Source organism: Chlorocebus sabaeus, chromosome 10 (assembly GCF_047675955.1).
Source record: "Chlorocebus sabaeus isolate Y175 chromosome 10, mChlSab1.0.hap1, whole genome shotgun sequence".
Classification (NCBI taxonomy): domain Eukaryota; kingdom Metazoa; phylum Chordata; class Mammalia; order Primates; family Cercopithecidae; genus Chlorocebus; species Chlorocebus sabaeus.
The window spans coordinates 77,935,894-77,961,082 of record NC_132913.1 but is presented as its reverse complement, the minus strand read 5'-3'; the positions used below and the strand labels follow the sequence as shown (position 1 = coordinate 77,961,082).

Sequence of the window (25,189 nt, the reverse complement as noted above, 5' to 3'; positions counted from 1 at the left end):
GTGGGCGCCGGGAGTGGGCGGCTCCCGCGAGTCCCGCTCCGGGCGCGGGGAGGGGACGCAGGAGGGAGACGGGTGGGGGACGCCGCCTCGGGCCTGCTCTCCAGCTGCGGAGTGAACTGGGAAGATTTGCAATTAAAAAAAAAAATTATGTGTGAGGTTCCCGATATAGTATTTCAAAGAGCACACCCGCCAAATCCAACATCCCCTAGGAGGCTGACTTGAAAAAAAAAAAACAAAAAAAAAACCGCGCCGGGCTCCCCTCGCCCCCGCAAGCTCGGGGCGGAGGCGGGGAGGCAGGTGGTCCAGGTGCGCCCCTGCCCCGGGAGCGAGGCATCCGGCGGGAGGGTGGCAGCGACCACACAGAGGAAGGGGCGGCAGGTGCGCGGCGCTGGAAGAACCGGCGGCTGGGAGAGCATCTCTGCCTCGCCCATCATGCCCCCTCCTCACCTCCGCCCTGGCGTTGGGACCTGAGGAGGAGGGAGGAATAGAACCAGGGAGTCCGAAGTACACCTTTGACAACTGTCGAGCTAGCCGGGTAACTTAATTCCAACCTTTTTAACCTCCTGAAAATCTGCCTTTTATTTTATTGTTTAATGTTTTCTGTGTCCACGGTGTAGAAAAACTACGGCGCTAGTATAGTGCTAGTGTGTGTTAAATTAGAGTTCCCAAGGCACAATATAGAATTTTTTGGTTTGCATAAACTTTGCTAACTGGAGTATTAAAGCACCTTCAAAAATGTAGTTAAGCTGGCCAGGGCTCACACCTGTAATCCCAGCACTTTGGGAGACCGAGGCGGGCGGATCACCTGAGGTCAGGAGTTCGACACCAGCCTGGCCAACGTGGTGAAATCCCTTCTCTACAAAAAATACAAAACTAGCCGGGCGTGGTGGCGCATGCCTGAAATCCCAGCTACTCGGGAGGCTAAGGCAGGACAATCGCTTGAACCCGGGAGGCAGAGGTTGCTGTGAGCCGAGATCGTGCCATTGCACTCCAGCTTGGGCAACAAGAGCGAAACTCCGTCTCAAAAAAAAAAAAAAAAAAAGGTACTTAAGCTATTGCCAAAAAAATTTTGGAAGTCTATTTTTTAAATCGATATTTCCATTCTTTGCAAAAAATGGAAAAATTAAAGAATTTTAGCATTGTGTTCTTGAAGATTAGAGAGCATTCGTTAATATAAAACTACTGCAAACACAGGTAGAATCCCATATTAACATACACATAAAAATTCAGTTTTATAGGAGGCCATTCCCACATCCTGGCTGGCCTCCCAGAGTGTGCCTACTTCGCTGATGGGGATACAAGGCATTCTTTGAGATGGGAAATTCTTCAAACCACATCTTTATGTTGCAGCAATGGATAGGATGATGATGATATTGAAAGAAAAAGACTTTAATTAAAGTTCAGAACCTCTTTTTTTTTTGCGAAATCATGTTATAGAAATGAGTAATGCCACAATGGTATATATGTAATTAAAGTTAAATCTTTTCAATATTAGTGACAGGTTTTGTCTGGAGTAGTTGAGTTGATATTTCAAAAGAGTAAGTCTGCTTAATTCCTGAAATTCTTCAACTGCAGAAATCACTGCTGGAAGTTTCTTTTAGTCTCCCTAATTGTCACGGTTTTTGCAGCTGTGGATCCTGTTCTACTAAAGAGAAAGGTGGTTATGTTAAAGAAGATTGAGCCAATTTCTTGGCTGGTGGGGAAGGTAATGTTCAGGCAACGAAATCTGCAAAATTCTCTTCTAATTCCTCTCTGGAATCTTGATGTTTTGCAAACATTGTTGGTTCTGAACAGCTAGAGAAAAAGAACTTTTTTCCATAAAGATGTATAATCACTGATTCATGAGTTACAAAATTGGTAGTCTTACCTGAACTATTGAGCCTTCAAGTGGAATTGTTTCCAGAGTTGGAAGAAACAACATTAAATCCTCTTCCCAAGCTTGTCTGTGTCTGGCTGAACATGATGCTGAAAAGGAAATGTGTCAGGGCAGATAACTTTTTCTTCTGACTTGTAACTGATTTTTACAGTTAAACAGTGGAATCTATCCTTGTTTGTTTTCTGGGCACATTTAGATAGTGTATTCTTCCCACATTAAGAATGGCATTTTTGGCCCACTTTACTTTGCCTTAAACGCCCTATGGTGCTGGGGGAAGTGGTGGGAGGAAGGAAAATGAAGGAAAGATAAAATTTTAAGCTTTTAAGCATCCAATTCCATATATTTATATGACAACACTGTAGTCAATATGGTAGCTCAAAAAGAACTGAAGTATCGCCTGTATGTGAGACAAGTCAGACGATGGATTCTTTTTTTCTACCTTACCAGTTTTTGTCACTCATGCCATCCCTAATACCTCCTCTGGACTCCAGCACACACACAGTCTTCTCCCACTCCCACACCCTGATGATTTGTTAGAGGAAAGCAAAGAGATGCACATTCTATCCTGGAAGGTAACAATTATGGTGTCTGATTATCCTCTGAAGGCCCTCTGGAAGAGATCAAACAGTTTCAAGGCTTTAGTGTGTTCTTGGAGGCATCCCAGACAGGTATAAGAATGTGGTAACACAAATAGTTCCCATTCAGACCACTTTGGATATGTTTTGTTAAACGTCCATGAAATAGTTTTGGTTTCTCCGGGTGTGATTTTATTATAAATACCTGTACATTGAAGTTACTCATTTATTCAGTACAGCTTGTTGAGCATCAAGAATGTGCCAGGTTTAGGGCTGGATGCTTGGAACACAAAGACAAGTAAGTCATGGATGGTTCCCTGCCCCCAGGGGTTTGCTATAAAACAATGAAAATAAGGAGAACAAAAGGAAGTCTAAAAGACAAAGGAAAATGTTTTGTCTCTGTTTATAGTTTTTATTATCTTTTCATGCACTCTAAAAGATGAATATAAAAACTAATTACTGAGGAATGAGACTACATTATTTTTGTAATACTAATGCAAATCACAGTAAAATAAAAATAATTTGCTTATAAATGGAAAATCACGTTTCATGTTACATTTCAATAAGAGCCTAAAGGACATGGGTGTAATTTCCAAGAGGGCAGAATTTTTTATTAGCTATGGCATTTTATTAACTGCTGTATCTTCAGTGGCTAGAACACTGGCTGACGCATACTAGTCACTTAATAAATATTTGTTGAATAAATGAAATGGAAAACATGAATAACAGTTTTTGTATTTTGTAGATGTTATTAGCATGAATTGTATTTCCTAATAGAAGTGTCTAAAATATGTGATACTTACTTCTGATTAAATATATAACATTTTCAATAAAATATTAAGAGTTAGAATATGTTTTGAAGCAGTGTATAAATTGTGAAGTAATTTTAGAATGTTCTAAAGTAATTCATATTAGATTTTCAGGTACAGAATTTCTTTTTAAATAAATGACAAAGTGTTAATAAATACACCAGATTCTGAATTTTTAACACCATTTGGAAAGTGGCCTGCGAAATATATCAAATTCTGTTTTTTATCTATTATTCATGTGTTTATTCTTAGCTCTATCTCTTGCAAATATCATCCCAGGCTTATTCCTTATCTATAAAAGTAAGGGCAAGACAGAGCTACTTCTGATGGCTTTAATAAATATCACTTGTACGGTTTTAAATTTTGAAAACACTTTTTTAAAAATTTGAAAGCCTTCTTTCAGGTCGTTGACTTGGTTTTTGTTTTTTACCTGTTAGGAGTAGATTTGGGAGAAGCTTATTTTACAGGCCTGTTCATAATTTTAATCCGTACTGTGGAGTGTGTCACAGGACACAGCCAAATCACCAGATGTATTTCCCTTCTCAGAAAACCAGATTTCCCCTCTCAAGTTGTTGTTGTTGTTTAACTTTTATTTTAGGTTGAGGGGCACATGTGGTTTGTTACATAGGTAAACTTGCGTCACTGGAGTTCATTGTACTGATTATTTCATCACCCTGGTATTAAGCCCACTACCCAATAGTTGTCTTCTCTCCCCCTCTCCCTCTTCCCACCCCTCACACTCAAGTAGACCCCGGTGTCTGTTGTTTCCTTCTTCATGTCCATGAGTTCTTATCATTTAGCTCCCACTTGTAAGTGAGAGCCTGAGGTATTTGATTTTCTGTTCCTGGGTTAGTTTGCTAAGGGTAACAGCCTCCAGCTCCATCCATGTTCCTACAAAAGACATGAAGTCATTCTTTTTTTTATGGCTGCTCTCAGGTTTAGAAATTAAAGAAAAGGAATAATTTCTTTCTGCTTCTGAATGGAAGTTGAAATTCATGGAAAATAGAATATAATGGATGCCACTGAAAATATACAGTCAGTATATATGACACACCTTTGAACACAAGACCAGTCAATGGTAAATGAACACTGCTCCTTCACTTTGTCTTCTGATGACTCTGTCAAAGCACAGAAGCATGCTGAGATGATTCGATATGGAAGATGAACGTTGGCATTAAATAGCAGTAAACCACATACTGAAACAAGCTATTCCCTTTTCAATTCTTTCAGTCCTTTGAAGGAGGAAATTTAAATTGGTGCCAGTATGTCTGTAATCCCTCTAATACTTGGTGAATTCTGTTTTTTTTTTTTTACAACGAGGAAACAGGCTTCAGCTCAGAGCCTTTGGCAGGCCTCAGTATATAGCTAGAATTTAATTGCATTGTTTTCCTTGTATTTGTTTTTATGGTTATCTTCTATTGAGGCAAATTAGATTCATTATGCATTTAGAACAATGATCTCAAAATACGTTTTAAATAGATTTCCTTGAGCAAAAAGCCTTAATTTTAAAATGAGAACTATTAAGTAAACTCTTTTTTTGTTTGTTTGTTTTTGTTTTTGAGACAGGGTCTCACTCTGTCACCCAGGCTAGAGTACAGTGGCACAATCACGGCTTCCACTGCAGCCTCAACCTCCCAGGCTCCAGTGATCTTCCCACCTCTGTCTACTAAATAGCTGAGACTATAGGCACACCACCATGCCCGGCTAATTTTTGTGTTTTTTATAGAAACGGGGTTTCACCATGGTGGCCAGACTGGTCTCGAACTCCTGGGTTCAAGCTCACCTCCCAAGGGTAAATGCTATTTTAGTGGTGCAAGAAAATAATAACTAACATGTATTGAGTGCCTAATAAGTGCTGTAGCACTTTATCGGTACTAATTCATCTCATCCTCGTAACAGCGCTATAAAGTATGCAGTATTATTCACTTCATTCTCTGGTAGAACTGAGGAAACTGAAATGTGGGGTACTAAAATAACCTGTTTAGGTAACATGGGAGAGCCAGGCTTTGAGGCCAAGAGCTCTGTCCCACAGCCTATGTCTGGACCATTACACAAATAGCTCTAAGCAGCCAAGTCAGTGCTGGAGGTTTCAGAAACACTGACACAAGTGTTTCTCCCATCTTTAAAGGTCCAGTTTAACTTCCTTGAAGATCACCGTGAGCTCCACCTTCCTCTGTAGCTTCTGCTTTCCCTAACTCCCATTCCACTTCTCTTTTGTACCACATGGAAGGCTCATAGTTATTTATGCATTTTTACTTAATTTATATTTATCCTAAGGATACAGTAAGGCCCCCTTGGAAAGAGCAACTATGCCTTGTACTTCTATTGAATTCAATAAATGTATGTTTAAAAGGGGTTTTAAGAAATTGTTATTAAAACTGCTTCAATGATTAGTGCATTATTTTAGCATTTGCAAAAATAGGGGATTCTTCTGACAAATTAAAAAAAAAACATTTCCACTTTGTGAAACTAAAAAAAAGTTTTCAGCGAAAAAAAAACGTAGGAAGTTGGTAGTGATTTTGACTTTTGAATGAAAATCTCACTGAAAGAGCATTAATTTATTACTTTTGGAAAGATTTCTTGCTTTAAAATGCTTCAGTAATTCCAAACAAAAGAATAGATTTAAAATGTTCTTAGAGGAGAAGAAGAATAACATTATGGCTTACGACCTACAAGATCTAAGATACAATATAATTCTTGCCTATTATTGCCTCAGAACAATTCTATACTTAACAAATTTTCCACTCTGTGTGGTGGTAGCCCTACAATTAACTGAGTCATGTACAATATTCATATTACCAGAATATAATTAAAATTTCCCTTATTTTGCAATATGAAATTCAAAGCTTTGGAAGTGTATTGTAGACTAAATAAACTTGTAACTGCATGGAAATTTGAATATTTTAAAATATATACAGGTTATAAATAAGTTTCTTAAAGACAAGTTAATAGGAATATATAATAACTCATAATTTCAAGAGCCACAACTTTGAAAATATCTGCTTTTCTGAAAAATAAGCAAACCTTCATCCATTGTATTTTATTACAAGGTACTATAGAATTTTAAGGTATAAAGGATTATAAAGTTTACCTAGTTCATCTTCTTTTGTGTATTCAAAATATATTCAAATACCTTGCAGAAATTCAACATGCAACTAGTTTAGTTTCCAGTTGTTTATTTCTTTATAAGTTGGTTATTTTGAACTTATAATGCAATCTCTGTTGTAAGAAAAAACAAACAACAACAACAACAAAAAACCCAAGATGGTTAGATTCCCAGGATGGGCTACCAGTGCTTATAAAATACAAGTGAAAATACCATATTATAAACTTTGGGGGATTAGGTGGGATCCTAGAAATTATCTAATCCAATTGATTTCTACAGATAAGGAAATTTATACTACACATTGCTTATAGAAAGAGTAGAAAAATATATTAGGCAGTAAGTACAACCAAACATTTAATTGACTGAATAGTAATTATGGTTAAAATTTGTGTTTAAGACAGAAGAAATGTAAACGGAAACTTTTGAAAAGACTTTCTTAAGAGAAATTTGGGAAATTTTTTAAGGATTAGAGCCTTGTTTTTCTTTCTCTTCTATCCCCTATCTTTGGCAACAGTGGTTAAAACTCTGCAACTCTATCTTGTCTTCCCACTCCTTCCCTTTTCTCCCAGCATCCACTGTGCAGGACTTGTATAGTTAACTAATCTGTAACACCGTTTTAGGCCTCAGCCACACTGGCTACTGTCCGCTCATTCCTGGCCATTAATAATTGTCTGTTAACAACACAAGCCAGGGTGGAGAATAGGTTAAAGTGCTCTGCTCCCCATCTCTGGAATGTATTCAAACCGTCTTCCACTGCACACTGCATTCTTGGCCACCTTGTTCCTCACAGTCCCAGCTTTGGCTTTGCCCTTCTCCACCCAGTTTGCTGAGATCAATGTCAAGTCTGTGCCCACTCTCCCAGCTCAGTCTCTGGGCTTCTCTCTTCTTCTAGGTCAAAGGACTGCAGCCAAAGGACTCAGCAGCTGGAGTACCCCTGTGAAGCACTCCACATGAGGGTGGATGGAGGATTTTGTTTGTTTCCTTGACAAAGGTGTGTGACTTGTCAGCCAAGATGTTGGCTTTTTCATGAAAGGAGCAAGGAAATAGGAAGAGGGCATGTTAAGGAAGGGAGCCCTTCTTAAAGCAAATGGGCAAGAATTGGAAGGAAGTGGGGAAAGAGAATGGAGATAACAGAAGATGTGTCTGTACTTATGAAAAGTGACTAAAGTAGACATAACTATTTTGGGAGAAGTGAAAAGCCAAAGGAAAAGTACCAAGTGCAGGGCTCCCCTGAAAAAGAAATGGAAAGAAAAGGCAGAGGGGGCAAGGAAGAGATCGTCCTCACATAATCTCCTCTACACCAGCCTCTTGATGTGGGACAGATGGGAGTGTTGGGATGGAGTAGTTGGGACAGATCTGCAGGGAGAAGGGACAGAGAAACAGCAGCCAGTCTTCTCTCTTCGCTTGGATTGCAAGAGGTAAGTGTCAGGAAAAGGAAAGAAAAGGAGAATGGGTTCAAAAACTATGCCAGCACACCAAATACTTTACCATGCTGATTCAGATATCATCCTGAGTTGCCATATCACCCATCTAGCTACCAAAAAAAAAAAAAAAAATTGAATGTGTTAATATTGATGAGTTGGCGAACTGTCACAGCAAATTACTCAACACTGCCTTCTGGGAGTGGATACTTTGAAAGGACAATGCATGTATCCTACAATGAGAGACTTTTAAACTACTGAAATACAGATAAATCAAACGTAGTTCTGTTTGCATATAATTGCAAAGTTACATCTTTACAGTTTGAATTATATTGTTGTGTACCTGGACTTATACATCATGACTCAGCTTACCCAGGACTGGCAATAATACGTGGTAGTCAAGAACTTTAAAGTTTTCTATCTATTGTATTTTTTCATTCCTTACTATAATAATTTCTCATAGTGGCACAGTAAGGGTTTTTCCAACTATAAATTATATTCCTTAAATAAACTGTTCCAAATAATCACAGTGTTGCAGAGGTTAGGGGCTCATCATTGCTGGTAAAAAAAAATAAACAACCTTTAGAACAGCAGTTTGGCAAGTTGAACCAAGAGTTTCAACATGTCTATATGATTTCAGCCAACAAATTCACTTCTAAGATATTATGCTAAGTTTGTACACATTTAAGTTTATACATTTTTATTACAACATTATTTGTGAAATGGAAAAAATCAAAAATGATGTATTGGTTAAATAAGTTGTATTACATCTACATGATGGAATATATTCAATTAATATTTAACAATATTGGGAAATGCTCATAATGTTATGGGTAAAAATAGAACAGAGAAAAACAACCTGTAATCTCTATACCTAAATAAACATGGAAGCAAATTTACTAAATGTTAGCAGTAATTATATCTGGGTGATGGTATTATAGATAATTTTTATTTTCTTCTTTATGCGTTTTTCAATTTTTAAACATTTCGGCTGGGCGCAGTGGCTCATGCCTGTAATCCCAGGACTTTGGGAGGCCGAGGTAGGTGGATCACGAGGTCAGGAGATGGAGACCATCCTGGCTAACACAGTGAAGCCCCGTCTCTACTAAAAATACAAAAACTTAGCCGGGCATGGTGGCATGTTTAGTCCTGGCTGCTTGGGAGGCTGAGGCAGGAGAATCACTTGAACCCAGGAGGCGGAGGTTGCAGTGAGTCGAGATCATGCCATTGCACTCCAGCCTGGGTGACAGAGTGAGACTCTGTCTTAAAAAAAAAAAAAAAAAAAAAAAACACAACATTAAACATGCATTACTTTGAAAATCAGGAAGAAAATAAGTGTTTTTTAACAAAGGTTCTGCTTTAAAAGCAGTTTACAAATAAAAATGAAAACAAAATTGTATGTATGTATCCACTTGTTTGCAGAGGGCAACAAAAACCAGGAGGTCAACAAAAACTGGGAGCTAAAAAGTATGTGTCAAGCACTTAGTATGTCATCTGTCCTGTATAACTGCATGTCTTGAGGGTATACCATCTGACACATGGTGGACCCTCAAGACATAGATACCCCACCACACCAAATACTTTCACCATGCTGATTCAGATACAATCCTGAGTTGCCTTATCACCCAACTAGCTACAAAAAAATTTAATGTGTTAATATTGATTTTATATATATTTATAGATACAGAGTTGGCTTGAACGGCTTTAAATCTGATGTCACAGATAGTCTTTTTTTCCTGATTAATCGTTCAAGCATGTATCTCTTTATATCTTCTTGAGGATCCTCCTGTTCCGGGGACCTATGCAGTCCCAGAGTTTTGCAGTTCAAAATGTGACGTTCACTGGGCTTTCACACCCAATGACAGAACTGGCATCTGGGCCACCTCTGATGCCCTATTTGTTTGTTCCAGTCCCTGTTTAGCTGCAGAAAACTGGCCCACCATGTGCCAAACTGGTCCAGTGCTGCTTGAGACCCATCTGCTGCTATGGTTCCTTAGGGGAGGATAGCAGAGCCCCCTTTCTCTGAGACTGCAGTTCTTTCTTCATTTTGCAGATGCAAGCATCTCCCAAGTGTGGGCTCCAGACCTGCCTTGATCATCTCCACTCAAAGCTGCCCTCACCCTTTCCCCAGGTATCAAACCACCAGTGATGGCTCTCTTTCAGACCCATACAGTAGAAAGGGCCTAAATTTATTAACTACTTTTTGGTTTTAAATTTTGCTTTACAGTATCTTTTCCAGCATCAGTAGATTTCAAGTGATGTTCATTCCTGTCCTTCCACCCTCTCAGTTTGCCCAATAGTCAAGGTTCGTTTTCGTCAGGGCTATTGACATTGCTGTGAAGTTTCCTGTGGCAGGCTGCCCAGATGCTTCTGTCCAGATCCTCTGAGCACCAAGCAGTTACACAAGGCCCCTCTGTGTGGCTGGCTCATTGTCGCCTTCCACTCCCACTTACATACTATGGATGGATAGGAGTTTTGATGCTAAGGTCAAAAATAGGCAGGTTACTTACTTAAAAGGTGGCATTTTGCAAGCAGAATGGATACTCAGAGAAGAAGATGGACAATGTGAGGACAATCAGAGGCAGGAAAAGGTGTAAGGAATTTGGAACAGTCCACGCTCCCCATGCAGCAAAGTGGTCTGACAACTGGGAGCCCTCTCAGAGAAAGAAGGGAAGGCTCATTGCTGCCGGGAGCACTCTGATTGTCCCTTGCTCTGTAGGCTCTGGCAGCCCTTCAGACAACATCACTAGCTCCCCCGCTCCTGCTCCTGCAGTGTTTCATCCCACTTTCTTCACTTGCTTTCACCTTCCTCTCCGGCACCCAGTGTGTTACTGATGTCTGCATTTGTTTCCTGACAAGGAAGAACGTGATCTGATCCAAATATACCCAGAGTTATTAAGGTTGCAGTGTGCTACTTTTCCAAAGATGTTTATACCTGGAGACTATTTGCTTGTTCAACAAATAAGCACTGACTGAGGGATACACACTAAGCCTATATGCACAAGAAAATTAAAAAATATCTGCACTAATTCCTGGTCTAGAAAGGGGAATACACATTAAACAAGCACTTGCACACATTATAAGATGTTCTTAGTCACGCAAAGAAAGAGTGATGGTTCTGGTTTGGGTAGGGCAGAGGGGTGGAAGTCAGTAGGCCTTGTAAGCAAGCAACAATTGGACAGGTCTGGAAGGATGAAATTAAGACTCAGGAAGTGCAGGCACTCCCCAACAAGTACAGAAGCACAGAGGCAGGGAGGCAGCATGAGCAGTAACTTACGGAAATCATTGTAAAATGAAGCATAACTGATTCCAAATGACTTGAGAATTACATATGAAGAGGGCAGAGGCAGAAGATGAAATTGTAGAGACCAAATTGTGCAGGAGCCGCCTCTGACATGCTAAGCAGTCTGGACTTTATCTTGTAGCTGTAGTTCTCACTACCAGTGAGTGCAAGAATCAAGCTGTGAGTGTCAGACATGAGAATAATAGATATGACTAAGGGAAGAGAGAAATCATTGAAAGGGGAACAAGGGGGCTTCTGAAGTGCTGGCAAGCAAGGCTCTCTCTCTTGTTCTGGACCATGGTTATGTGGATGTTCACTTTGTAATCATTGAACTGCACATTTATGCTTTCTGTACTTACTGTACACTGTACTTCTCAATTGCGAAAAACTCTAAGAAAATCAAACTGGGTTATTTATTGAAAACAGATTCCAGGATCTCCCTGTCAGACATACTGATTGAGTAGGCCTGGGCTGGCACTTGGGAAATCTGTACTTTTTAAATGATTACCTTAGTGAAGGACCTGAAGCCAGAAGGGACCCCTAGACCACACTTGGAGAATACAGGTAGCCCTTTTGGGGAGCCATCCAAAATATTTAAGCAAGATGCTAAGAACAGAGATTTGTCTGTCTGAATGTTGTGGATAAAGGGAGGGGAAGAAGATGAGGGTGGCCTCCACCTTATGTCCTATTAGCACTTGCAGGTTCTGTGGCCCATTCCTTTTGTGTTTTTAAGAGATGTGACAAATAAGGTGCTAATGACTTACAAAAATTTTTTTTGAGATGTGTTTTCTTTTGGAGTTTTCTTAAATATGAAAATTTTGGACTTCAGTACTTTAGTAGCTGAATTTGAGGCATGGAACAAGCCCCTGGGGTAGATATTCTGGGGTAGGGAGCAACTTTGTAGAATTTCTTAAATGAGGGCATTCTCAGCCTGTGAGTCATAGTTGTTCCACTACTGACCTACCCTCATTACGACATACGCTTAGTGATGATTGATTTGCATGGATGCAGTTAAATTCATTTTCTTATGCCCCTGTATAATCAGAGGGATATTTTTGAGACTTAAAGCCTCCAATATGGTATTCTTCCAAACTTTAATCCTTCTGAAAAAATATAACAAGTTTTGTTGCAAAGTTTTTCTTTTGGTGCTGACAGTGATGGAAATAGAAAGAGGAAACCTTACTTGGCCTTAAGCAGAGAATGAGAAAATCCAAAAATCTGACACAAAATTTGCACAGATTTTTTTTCCTCATAATTAAAGTACTGAGGAAATGCCATAAGATGATTCTTTGTGAGCAGAGCTCATCCATTCATCAGATCAGTAAAAATTTTAAAGTCTGACAGCACAAAGTGTTGGTTAGGATTAAGAACATAGGAACTGCCTTTAATTCCAGTATTTTGGGAGGGCAAGGCAGAAGGATCACCTGAGTCCAGGAGTTCGCAACTAGCCTGAGCAATATAGTGAGATCCCGTCTCTACAAAAAATAAAAACTTAACCAGGCATGATGGCAGACGCCTGTGGTTTCACCTACTAGGGAGGCTGAAGTGGGAGGATTGCTTAAGTCTGCAGTCCAAGGCTGCCATGAGCTATAATGCCTTTGCACTCCAGCCTGGGCAACAGAATGAGAGCCTGTCTCAAAAAACAAACAACATAGGAACTTACTTCTGGTAAGAGTATAAATTAGCACAAACACTTTGGAGAGCAATTTGGCAGTATTTAGTCAAGTTAAAGCTGTGCATACTCTGTGAGCCAGAAATTGCGCTCCTAGGTATATTCTCTGAGAAGCTCTCTTACCTGTGCCCAAGGAGATACATACAAGAATATTCACAGCAGCATAGAAAAAAATTGGAAATGATGTACATTAGATCAACAGAAGAATTTATGGGTAAATTGTTAAATATTCAATGAATATAGCTATGAAAATGAATGAAATAGCTATGCATATCTCCCATGGAAGAATCTCACAAACAAGATGTTGATGAAGTTGACCAAAAATCAGGTTGCAAGACCAGACCCAGTGGCTCATGCCTGTAAATTGGGAGCACTTTGGGAGGCCAAGGCAGGAAGATTTCTTGAGGCCAAGAGTTTGAGACCAGCCTGGGCAACATAGCAAGGCCCTGCTCTACAAAAAATAAAATTAGCCAGGCTTGCTGGCACATGCCCATGGTCCTAGCTACTCAGGAGGCTGAGATGGGAGGATTCCTTGAGCCCAAGAGTTGTAGGCTGCAGTGAGCTATGGTTGCACCAATGCACTCCATTCTGGGTGACAGAGCAAGACCCTGTCTCTTAAAAAAAAATTTCTGTTGAATGTGTAGAATATATTTCTATCCAGATTAAAAACTTGCAAATGCTATTGTGTGGGAAACAGCAACCATTGTTGCTGCAATGGTAGCCTGTGAGTACACTAACAGGCAAGCTATTCAAGGGATCGTAGAACAAGAAAGGCTCATGAACCAAAACAAAATCCTCAAATCACTTGGCTTATTAAATCAATTTAAAACACACCATAAGAAGCTAGGTGAAAGACATGGAGTGGGTTAACACATTTAAGATGTGTCACAGGAAGCAGGGTGGAAAGATGACAACACCTGAATCCTCAGTCCTGTCTCTCCTTGCCACATCAGCCTTCCTAACCAAGGGTTTGCTTGCAAAGATCAGAGTTGAGATTTAACCAAAGCAGCCCCACAGAAAGGGGTGTTTGGGGTCAAAACACACACTTGCCCTAAAGTCTTGGGAGCAGAGTAGGTCTGGTTGACGGCGGTAGCTTGTCAGTTAACCTCATCAGCAGCTATGAATTTTATTTATATTTCTTTTGCAGAGGATGTGAGGAGCCAATGGTTGGCCAAATTAAAACCTTTTGAATAGAGAATGCCTGATATGCCTTAAGTATCTTCAGTACGTCATGAAAATTGGATGATTCAGGGCCTCATGTATCATGACTATTATGTGTTTCTTGCTCTTTCCATCTCTTTCTAATTATGTTCATTACACAAATGCGATACTACATTTTGTAGGAATTTTGCCTGTTTCATAAGCTACTTGCTTCAATTCTTAGTTTCATTTTTTTCTCCCTATGTGTTTGTCTTATTTTGTATAGCAGAATTGAATATTCTTAAATAATCCAACAAACACACATTATAAATACATGTGTAGTATGGTTAAAATAAAAATAAATGCTTAGAAAGATTAATCCCCAAGTTCAGGATTTGCCTAACTATGGTAGAGGCATAAAGGGGTGCGTTAAGGATGGAATTTACAGGACTTCAGTTATATTGGTAATGTTTTGTTTCTTAATATGGATGCTGGGTATGTGGGTGTTTATTATATTATTATTTGTAATTTTGTACATCTGAACTTTTAAAAAATAAATTTAAGAAAAGTTTGAAACAGTAAATACCTGGAGTCTTCCATATAACAGACATTTGATACTTTTCTTTTTTTTAAGACACAGAATCTTGCTCTGTCACCCAGGCTGGGGTGAAGTGGCACAATCATAGCTCAATGTAACCTCAAACTTCTGGGCTCAAGCGATCTTCCTGCCTCAGCCTCCCAAACAGCTACAACTATAGGCATGTGACCACTATGCCTGGCTAATTTTTTAATTTGTTGTGGAGACAGGGTCTTGCTTTGTTATTTAGGCTGGTCTTGAATTCCTGGCCTCAGGTGATCTTCCTGTATCAGTCTCCTGAGTCACTGAGATTGCAGGTGTGAGCCACAGTACCTGGCCCTATCATTTTTTATTTTAATAAAGTTAAATAATTTGACTAGGCCAACTTAATTGATATGTTATCTCTCTATTGCTAGGTACACACATGTATTTTTTAACAAGCATTTGCTGAGTGTATAACTATTTGCACTGTACCAGTTGACATGGGAGATGAAAAGTTGAATACAGATTGGGTGCGGTGGCTCATGCCTATAATCCCAGCACTTTGGGTGGCCGAGGCAGGTGGATCACCAGAGGTCAGGAGTTCGAGACCAGCCTGGCCAACGTGAAACCCCATCTCCACTGGGCATGGTGGTGGGCACCTGTAATCCCAGCTACTCGGGAGGCTGAGGCGAGAGAATCACTTGAACCTGAAATGAGGAGGCTGCAGTGAGCCAAGATCGCGCCATTGCACTCCAGCCTGGGCAACAAGAGCGAAACCCTGTCTCAAAAAAAAAAAAAGGAAAAGTTGAGTGCAACAAAATTCTTACTCTCAAGTAGGAATTACTCTCAAACTTTCACTTTAGTCATGGAGTTGACACTATTGCAAAAATTAGTACAATTCAAAGGCATGATATATGTGTCTCAAGTAAAGTACAAATTGTGGGTGGTCCGAGTAGGTGGAGCTTCATTCAGAGGGTGTGAGCAGAATGCATTTAAGAGGAAGGTGACATTCAATCTGGAAGTTAAAAGAAGTAGATTTCAACAGGCAAAAATAGAAAGGAAGGCATTGCAGGACAAGGAGGTACAATGCACAAAGAAGTAAAGAATGGAGTGTTCAGAGCAGCAACTTGTCTGAATTGTTGGATGGGTATGGGAGAGTACTGCAAGGGTGGGTGGGAAGGCAAGTTAGGACAAGAGTCCTTACTGACAAGAGCATTAACGGGTTATCTGTGGATGGATTATGAGGGATTTTTATTTTCTTCTTTGTAATATTCTGTACATTCTATATATTCTGCAGTGACCACATATTACTGCTTTGTCATGGATTTTTTTTAATTGACATAAGAGGATTTCATTTGTAGCCTTCCAAGTCATTCCAGTTGCCCCCTTAGCTATGGAAATGTTGGGAGTAGAGTTTACCCATCCTTCTGGTATTATGCTATTCTCTGAAACTCAGGGTAAACAAAATTGGTCCCCGATGAAGTGGTTGGATAATATGAGGATGGAGCCTTGACCATCTGGAAAGGCAAGGACACATTTTCTACCCTGCTCTTTCAAGGTTGATCAGGGTAACCAGGCCAAGGCCCATTCTCAGAGAACAGTAATGAGGACCTGAAATAAAATTATCATTAGGAATCAGCAAACCTAAGTTGACATCCTGGGATAAATTTAAGGGCCTAGGCATTCTTGGAGGAAGCACAGCACGTGGCTAAGTTAGAAGCTTCTTGGGACCCAGCTACTCTCGTTCTATGCTGAGAATACGGGAAATGGTGACTATCATTGACTGACAGGGACGCCAAGAGAGCTATAATTGTAGGACCCCAGGTTGGAGCCCCACCATGGCTAGGCAGGTTCAGATGCAGCAAGGGCATTTGCCACAGCATGGACCATGCAGGACCATACTTAGAGAGAGCCTGTGAGGCTGCAAGGAAGGAGAGCACTAGTGAAATGGTCAAGCTTCCCACTTCCCTCTAGACCTAGCAATGGAAACACAACTCACCCTTGTCACTCTTTGGACCCAGTAAGACCATAGTGTCTTTTTCTTTTCTTTTCTTTTCTTTTTTTTTTTTTTTTTTTGAGACAGGGTCTTACTCCAGTTGCCCAGGAGAGAGTACAGTGGTGTTAGCTCACTGCAGCCTCTACCTCCTGAGCTCAGGTGATTCTCCCACCTCAGCCTCCCAAGTAGCTGGAACTATAGATGTGTGCCACCATGCCCAGCTAATTTTTGCATTTTTAGTAGAGATGGGGTTTTGCCATGTTGCCCAGGCTGGTCTCGAACTCCTGGACTCAAGCAAGCTGCCTACCTTGGCTTCCCAAAGTGCTGGGATTACAGGTGTGAGCGACCACACCTAGCCCATAGTGTCTTTGGACAATTTGGGGAGAGTCTATATTAGACTTTCTCCTGATAGGGTAAGTGAGGATTTGAGAAATTAATTACAAAAATAAAAGTCATGACTATAACAATAAAGTGGTTTTGTGGATTAGGTCATACAGTATTGATCTATATTATCCAAATATTCTGCAATCAACATGTGTTAATATATAATCTGATAAAGTTGCTTTTATAAGTCTTATTCTAAATTACCAAATTAGCTTTAAAATATAATGTATGCTCTTTGGTACATATTCAAAATAAAAGTAGTAAAATATTAATATAAAGATTTTTTTACATTAATCTTATAAAACCACTTGATCTTGTAACTGGTCTCTGACAGTGTCTAAAGTTTGTTTCCTTGACCAAAAGGGCTTTGCTGTACTGTCAACACTGAGACCTTGTTAGAAATGCAACACGATCGTAGCAAAGTCGATGGTGTCCCGTAAGGCCCTTTCCACACAACCAGCAAAGTGAAGCTGTGTTATGTGATCATCCTGCTGTTTTCTAATCTACTTCATTCGGTTGGATATGTAAGCATCTTGGAAACAGTTTCTTCCCCATCTAGAACTCTGCAAGTCTCATACAACATCTTCAAATAATTTAAGTTTGTCATATCTTTAAAATTCTTGAGATTTTTATAGCTGATACTCATGCTTGGCCTGTTGAAATATTAAAAAGATAAAATCTGCAAAGTAGTATCATTTTTTATATATTTTTTTCTGCCATGTGACTCAGATTTTTTTTTTTTTTAAATTAGAAACAGGGTCTCACTGTCAGGGTATGGTGGCTCACGCCTGTAATCCCAGCACTTTGGGAGGCCAAGGCAGGCGGATCACGAGGTCAGGAGATTGAGACCATCCTGGCTAACACGGTGAAACCCTGTCTCCACTAAAAATACAAAAAATTAGCCAGGCATAGTGGCAGGCGCCTGTAGTCCCAGCTACTAGGGAGGCTGAGGCAGGAGAATAGCGTGAACCCGGGAGGTGGAGCTTGCAGTGAGCCGAGATTGTGCCACTGCACTCCAGCCTGGGCGACAGAGTGAGACTCCATCTCCAAAAAAAAAAAAAAAAAGAAAAAAGAAAAACAGGGTCTCACTATGTTGGCCAGATTGGTCTCAAACTCCTGGCCTCAGGCAATCCTCCTGTCTCAGTCTCCCAAAGCACTAGGACTACAGACATGAGCCACTGTGTCCGGCCAGTATTATCATTTCTTGAACAACACTGAGATTTAAACTCAGTAAAGTTAAATTAGAAAATTCTCTTACTAGTTCAAAAGGTTCATGAAGAAATGAAATTAAAAGATATATAAACTTCATTTCTCAACATAAGCTCCAACAGATTCAAGACATTTTTATAAGTGATAATAGCCATTTAGTCCATCCCTAAAGAACTGAGGGTTCTGGGAAATCAACCAGGTCAATATAGTCTTTTTTACATTATTAACTGAAAAAAAAGATTTAAAGACGTTTTAGGAAACAAAAAGTCAGAAGGAGCCAAATCAGGACTGTAAGGTGGATGCCTAATCATTTAGCATCAAAACTCAAAACATTGCCCTTCTCTGGCCAGGCACGGTGTAATCCCAGCACTTTGGGAGGCCGAGGCGGGCGGATCATGAGGTCAGGAGTTTGAGACCAGCCTGGCCAACATGGTGAAACCCCGTCTCTACTAAAAATACAAAAATTAGCTGGGCGTGGTGGTGCGGGCCTGTAATCCCAGCTACTCGGGAGGCTGAGGCAGGAGAATGGCTTGAACCCAGGAGGCAGAGGTTGCAGTGAGCTGAGATTGTGCCATTGCACTCCAGCCTGGGCGACAGAGCAAGACTCCGTCATAAAAACAAAAACAAAAATTGCCCTTGTCTGATGAGAGGAATGAATGAGCAGGAGCATCGTTGTGGTGGAGGACTCTCTGGTGAAGCTTTCCTGGGCATTTTTCTGCTAAAGCTTTGGCTTTCTCAAAACACACTCATAATAAGCAAATATTACTGTTCTTTGGCCCTCCAGAAAGTCAATGAGCGAAGTGCCTTGGGCATCCAAAAAGAAAAACCTTCACCATGACCTTGGTTCTTGATGGTCTGCTTGTGCTTTGACTGACGCACATCCCCCTCTTGGTAGCTATTGCTGTGATTGTGTTTTGTCTTTAGGATTGTACTGGCAAAGCCATGTTTTATTTGCTGTACAGTTCTTTGAAGAAATGCCGTGAGATTGTTGATCCCACTTGTTTTAAAATTGCCATCAAAAGCTTTGCTTTTGTCTGCTGTTGATCTGGGCACAACGGTTTTGACACCCATCAAGTGGAGAGTTTGCTCAACTTTATAATTTTTCAGTCAGAATTGTGTAAGTGGAACCGACTGAGATGTCTATGGTGTTGGCTATTGTTTCTGCTGTTAATCATTGGTCCTCTTCAATTAGGGCTCAAACAAGACGAGTTGTTCCTCACAAATTGATGTGGATGGTCTGCTCTGCAGGCTTCACCTTTCACATTATCTCGCCCCTTCTTAAAATGAATTATTCTATTTATAAACTGCTTAATTTTGGGGCACATTGTCCCAATAAACTTTTCATTAAAAGTTAATGATTTCATCATTCTTCCAACCAAGCTTCACTAAAAATTTAATGTTTGTTCTTGCTTCAATTTTAGCAGAATTTACGTTGCTCTGATAAGGGACTCCTTACAAACTGATGTCTCATCTTAGTGCCTCCAACTAGATCCTTTTCAGACATGTTATAACAAGTTAGTACAAGTTTATTTTGGTGCAAAAATTTTTGACATCTATGCATAGTTTTTCATAATACGTATTTCAGTGAACTTTTTAAAGACCCCTTGTATAATGTGTTTTGCTTGTCTGAGTTCCCCGCTAGATTGAAAGCATGGGAACTGGACTGTGTGATGATGGCCTTCAAAACTTCAGCATTTGACCTGGTGCAGAGCATATACCAGCTGCAAGATAAATTTGATGAATTGTTTTCTGAGGAGGAGTTAGTGAGCAGGGCCAGGGGCAGCTAGGACTGACACTGCACAATTCTGGACCAAAAACATAGCTTTCACTATTTGGATATGTCATCTATCTACTTCTGGGTTCTTAATTGCGTTTGAGATTCTTGAGATTTTGGATAATTAAACTCGATGAAAGGATTATGATTGTGCTTTGTGGTCAGAAGCCTTGTGGAGTCAACATCTTAGGAGAGTATTTTTGTTGCATGGAAGAGAAACTAACTTTAGGCCAGGCGGGGAAGTAGCCCAGTCTCCTGGGGGACTAGAACCACGAGCCAGGAAGCTTCTGGGAAGCTGGGAAGCTGGCTTTTTCTCATGTCTATTTTTCTCACTGTAGATTTTTTTTTCTTTCTCTCTCTCTCTCACTGCCTGCAGGATCAGCAGATCTGTTTTCACTACCTCAAGGTACACAGCCCCAAACACTGCCCATCCCCAGCTGCCCATGCACATCCTGCCTGTTGGAGAAACCAGGACAGAGATGAGCATTTCTGTCCCAATTCCAGACTCCCCCGAGAGATTCTGATCGGCCCAGCTTAGGTCAGGGGATAGTCTTCACTCAAGAGTTCCTGAGATAACAGAGACTGGAGTAACAGGCATTGCAGAACTGATTTTATAAATGAAGAACGTGTACCACACATATTGCTAGTTAAAAGCATGTATACTGTTGAGTTCTACCTCCTCAGAAGTCTAGAAGGTTTCCTTCCTTTGAGGGTGAAGAAGCAGTAACAGGCGTCCTCCATCAGACCCCTCTCTGTGGGCACCTAGAACACTTCCCGTTGACGTCTGCTTCAAGAGGAGGTCACTAAAAGTGCCCCACATGACGCAGCAGACACTCCGCTGGTCCCAGTGCCCTCTCCAAGACCTTCCAGATGGTGAAGTGTTAAGAGTCTAAAATGGAGTAAATGATCTGCAGAAATTCGGTGGTGTCAGAGGAGCCAGTCCAAAGTCACTCGGCTCTAAAACGCAGTGATTCTGATTTTAATGATGCCCAGGAACATAACGCGGCACGAGAGACCCAGAGGCGAGCGTGCAGCTGCCAGGAGAGCAGCTGGCAGGGCTGCGGGGGGCTGCTGGCCGGCCGGGCCCCAGTGGGAGGAGGCGCGGGGGAGGTGCGGGAGGAGGAAGAGCGCTGTGTGAGGGCGGAGCCGCGGTGGCCTGTGCGCTGCAGTCTGTTGCGCTCGACTTATTAGCTTGGCACGCGGATAGAAAAATGTACGTTTGAATCTATTTCTGGTTTTCAAATGTGTGAAGAAAACACATAACTTTATTATTTTATTTTTGTAAAGTTAAAGACAGGGACAGATGCCCCTAAAGCGTATGCATTCTGTAAGAAATTCCTATTTGGTGGCGCATCTTTGGAAGCAAAAATCAAGGACAAATAGGTCATCTCTAAGTTTTCTGCAGGAATATTGGCAATAAAAAGAATAGAGTCAACACTGGTAACTAATGGAGATGAGGGAAATACAATCTGGGAAGATGTTAAGGTTCTTTTTTTTTAAAGAACTTTTAAAGGAAAAACAATGAAGTAAGTGTTGATGTAATATGAATATGTTATTACTTGTTAAGTGCCAAAAATACTGCAGATATAAATAATCTTTTAACATGTAGTCAAGAAACATTTGAACACTTATAGAAATTCCCTCACCAGAGGTGTTTGGAAATCTTAAAATCTTAATATACTTTTGTGAATGGTCAGAGTAAATCAGAAATCAAAGAAATCTGGAAAAATAAAAACACATTATCCATGCAACAAAAGCATTGCTAGAAGGGGTTGTTATCATAAATAGAACTCCAACTGGAGTGCCATATAGTCAAAGAAAAGTCTTATAAAGCAAAAAAATGCAAGATTTATTTACTCAAAAAGTGTTGTTGAGCACGTGCTATGTGCCAGGCACGGTGCTAAGCATGGGACGACACGGGAAAAGAAAACGGATGTTGTCCCTGCATGCATGTCCCTCCCCAGGCTTTTGGCTGTGCAGAGAAAGTACCATAACTGCCAAATAAGTAAATAGTTGGATGGGGCCTAAGAGATCAGTGTGACATAAAACAAGTGTAGATGGTAATCCATTTCAAAATACTCTTTACAGACTTTTCAGTATTCCTATGATTTTCTGGAAATGAGACAGGAAATCAAATAATTTTTTTTTTAAGAGCAGAGGTCCAATTTTCAATATGTAATCCAGTTCCTTTCAGGAAGTGTTAATCATGTGATTCCTATTAGAATTAAAAACAGTCATCATCCTGTAATACTGACCATCTGTTTCAGATATGGCAGGCACACTTGGGAAACCCAGAATAATGGGAACTCAAAACTATTATTCATTCGAGAGCTTATCAGTCCAAGAAGATGCCACCTTGGTCAGATGTGGATGAGGCATGACTGGACCGACCCTATGGGCTCTGCACCCACCTGTGCTATAAACTGTTGATGTGATAACTGTGTGTCCCTGGGTTGTCTGACCTGCAGCTGTACTACACTTTTAGTACAATGCCTGCCACCCACAAGAGTGTTGTCACCATTGAAGTGAATGCTATAAAGCATTGTGAGCAATCCAAAAGAAGGGTGCTGCTTAACTACCCAAAATCATTATACACCCACAGGTAAAGCTCTCTCTCTCTCTCTTTTGACACTCTTAATATGGTAATATAAAAGGGCATTCCTCAGGGTGCATTTAAATGTCTGTGTGTGTTTCATTCCATTTGTTAATCATTTTAACTTTTAAATTAATTAGTATTTTCAGGATTTTATCCTTGCACTAAAGGAAACCCATTAATTTAATGATTCTAGGTCACTACTATGGACTGAATATTTGTGTCCCCCAGAAATTCATATGTTGAAATCCTAACCCTCATTGTGCTGCATTGGGAGGTGTGGCTTTGGGGAGGTGATTAGGTCATGAGGACAGAGCCCTCATGAATAAGATTAGTGCCCTTATAAAAGAGACCCAGAGCGCTCTCTTACCCCTTTCTGCCATGTAAGGACTTAGTCAGAAGACCACAGTTTATAAACTGGTAAGTGGGTCCCTACCAGACATTGAATCTGCATTTTAATCTCAGACTTCCCAGCCTCCAGAATGGTGAGAAGTAAATGTAGTTTAAGCCACCCAGTCTATAGTATTTTTGTTATAGCTGCCTGAATGGAGTAAGACAGTCACCATGTTTGAAAAAGAGACATATTTGGGTCTCTAGAAGCTGCCTGTCTGTTAATTTATGACTAAAATTAATTTGTTCATGATTTCCTCTCTAAATCTAGATTATTTGGCCATGTGTCAGAAACACATGTTTGGGAATTTATTTGGCTAGATGACTTGGATTGAAGCCTCAAAATTTAAAAAGAAAAGACAAAAAGCACAACTAAACAGAAGCTAATCAATGTAAATACCTGACAGCGTTGAAGCAGCCAGGGACGATGGTGGCCTAAAGCGTCATCGATAGCTGTCTAGCTATCTTTTTCTGTATAGCTCGCTTTTTCTTTTCCTTTCTTTCTTTTATAAAATAACAGCTTTATTGAGATATAATTCGCATATCAAAAATGCATCCTTTCAACGTGTGCAATTCAGCGTTCTTAGTACATTCACAAAGTTGTGCAACCATTGACACCAGTTCCAGATTATTTTCATTATCCCAAAAAGAAGCCCTATGCTTATTTGCAGTTACCCCCATTCCCCTTTTCTGGAGCCCCTGGAAACCATTAATCTATTTTCTGTCTCTACAGACTTGCCTATTCTGTACAGTTTATATAAATGGAATCATATATTATGTGGATTCTTTCATTCAGTGTAATTTTTCAAGGTCCATCCATCTTTATTCATTTTTATGGCCAAATATTCCATTGTATGGCTATAACACATTCTGTCTATTCATCAGCTGATGGACATTTGGGTTGTTTCCACATTTTAGCTAGTATTAATCATGTTCTATGAACATGAGTGTACAAGTTTTTGTGTAGACATGTTTTCAGTGCTCTTGGGTGTATAGCTAGCACTGGCATTGCTAGGCCATATGGGAACTCAATGGTTAACTTTTTGAGGAACTGCCAAGCTATTTTCCAAAGTGACTGAATCATTTACATTCTCACCAACGATAAATGAGGATTCGGATTTCCCCACATCCTTGTCAACACTTTTTATTGTCTATCTTTTTGATGATAGATGACTTAATATATGTGAAGTGGTATCTTGTGGTTTTGGTTTGCGTTCCCCTAATAACTAATACTGTTGAGAATCTTTTCATGTGATTACTAACCAACCTTTCTTTGTCTCTCCTTCATCCCTACTATTTCCAGCCTCTGGTAACCATGAATCCACTCTCTACCTCCATGAGATCCACATTTAGCTCCCACATGTGAATGATAGCATGTGGTATTTGTCTTTCTGTGCTCAGCTTATTTCACTCAACATAATGACCTCCAGGTCCATCCATGTTGCTGTAAATGAAAGGATTGGATTTTTTATGGCTGAATAATATTCTACTGTGTATATGTACATTTTCTTTATCCATTTATCCATTGATGGACACATAGGTTGATTCCATATCTTTGCTATTGTGAATAGAGTAATAAATATGAAAGTGCGGATACGTCTTCCATATACTGATTTCCTTTCTTTTGGATAAAATGGATTAAAGACTTAATAAGTCTTTAGCAGTAGGATTGCTAGATTATATGGTAACTCTATAATTTTTTTGAGGAACTTCTATAGTGTTTTATAGTGAGTATACTAACATTCCCATCAACAATGTATGGGCATTCCTCTTTCTCCACATCCTCACCACCATCTGTTATTTTTTGGCTTTTTGATAAAAGCCATTTTAATTAGGATGAGATGATATCTCATTGTGGTTTTGCTTTGCATTTCCCTGATGATTAATGATGTTGAGCATTTTTTTTTATACCTGTTGGCCATTTGTATGTCTTCTTTTGAGAAACATCTATTTGGGTCTTTTGCCCCCCACTCCTTTTTTGAGATAGGGTCTCACTATGTTGCTCAGGCTTGTCTCCAACTCCCTGGCTCAGGCAATCCTCCTGCTTCAGCCTCCTAAGTAGCTGGGATTACAGATGAGTGCCATGTGCCTGGCTCTGCCCATTATTTAATCAGATTGCTTTTTGCTGTAGAGTTGAATCTTTATATATTCTGATTATTAATTCCTTGTAAGATGGATAGTTTGCAAATGTTTTCTCCCATTCTTTAGGTTGTGTCTTCACTTTGCTGATTGTTTCCTTTGCTCTGCAGAAGTTTTGTGTTTCTTTTAAACTTGATATAACCCAATTTGTCTATTTTTGCTTTGACTGCCTGTGCTTTTGAGGTCTTTTCCAAAAAATCTTTGCCTAGACCAGTGTCCTGAAGCATTTGCCCCAATGTTTTCTTCTAGTTGTTTCATAGTTT

General features: G+C 40.0%; 1 long non-coding RNA gene across 1 annotated transcript; it reads left to right on the top strand.

The window, feature by feature from the left end:
* The first annotated feature begins 39 nt into the window (after nucleotides 1–39).
* LOC103217525 (uncharacterized) lies at nucleotides 40–24,392 on the top strand. Its single transcript, XR_491080.3, has 3 exons — nucleotides 40–535; nucleotides 7,259–7,357; nucleotides 20,181–24,392. It is a non-coding gene; the product is annotated as an uncharacterized lncRNA (long non-coding RNA).
* Nucleotides 24,393–25,189: the final 797 nt, after the last annotated feature.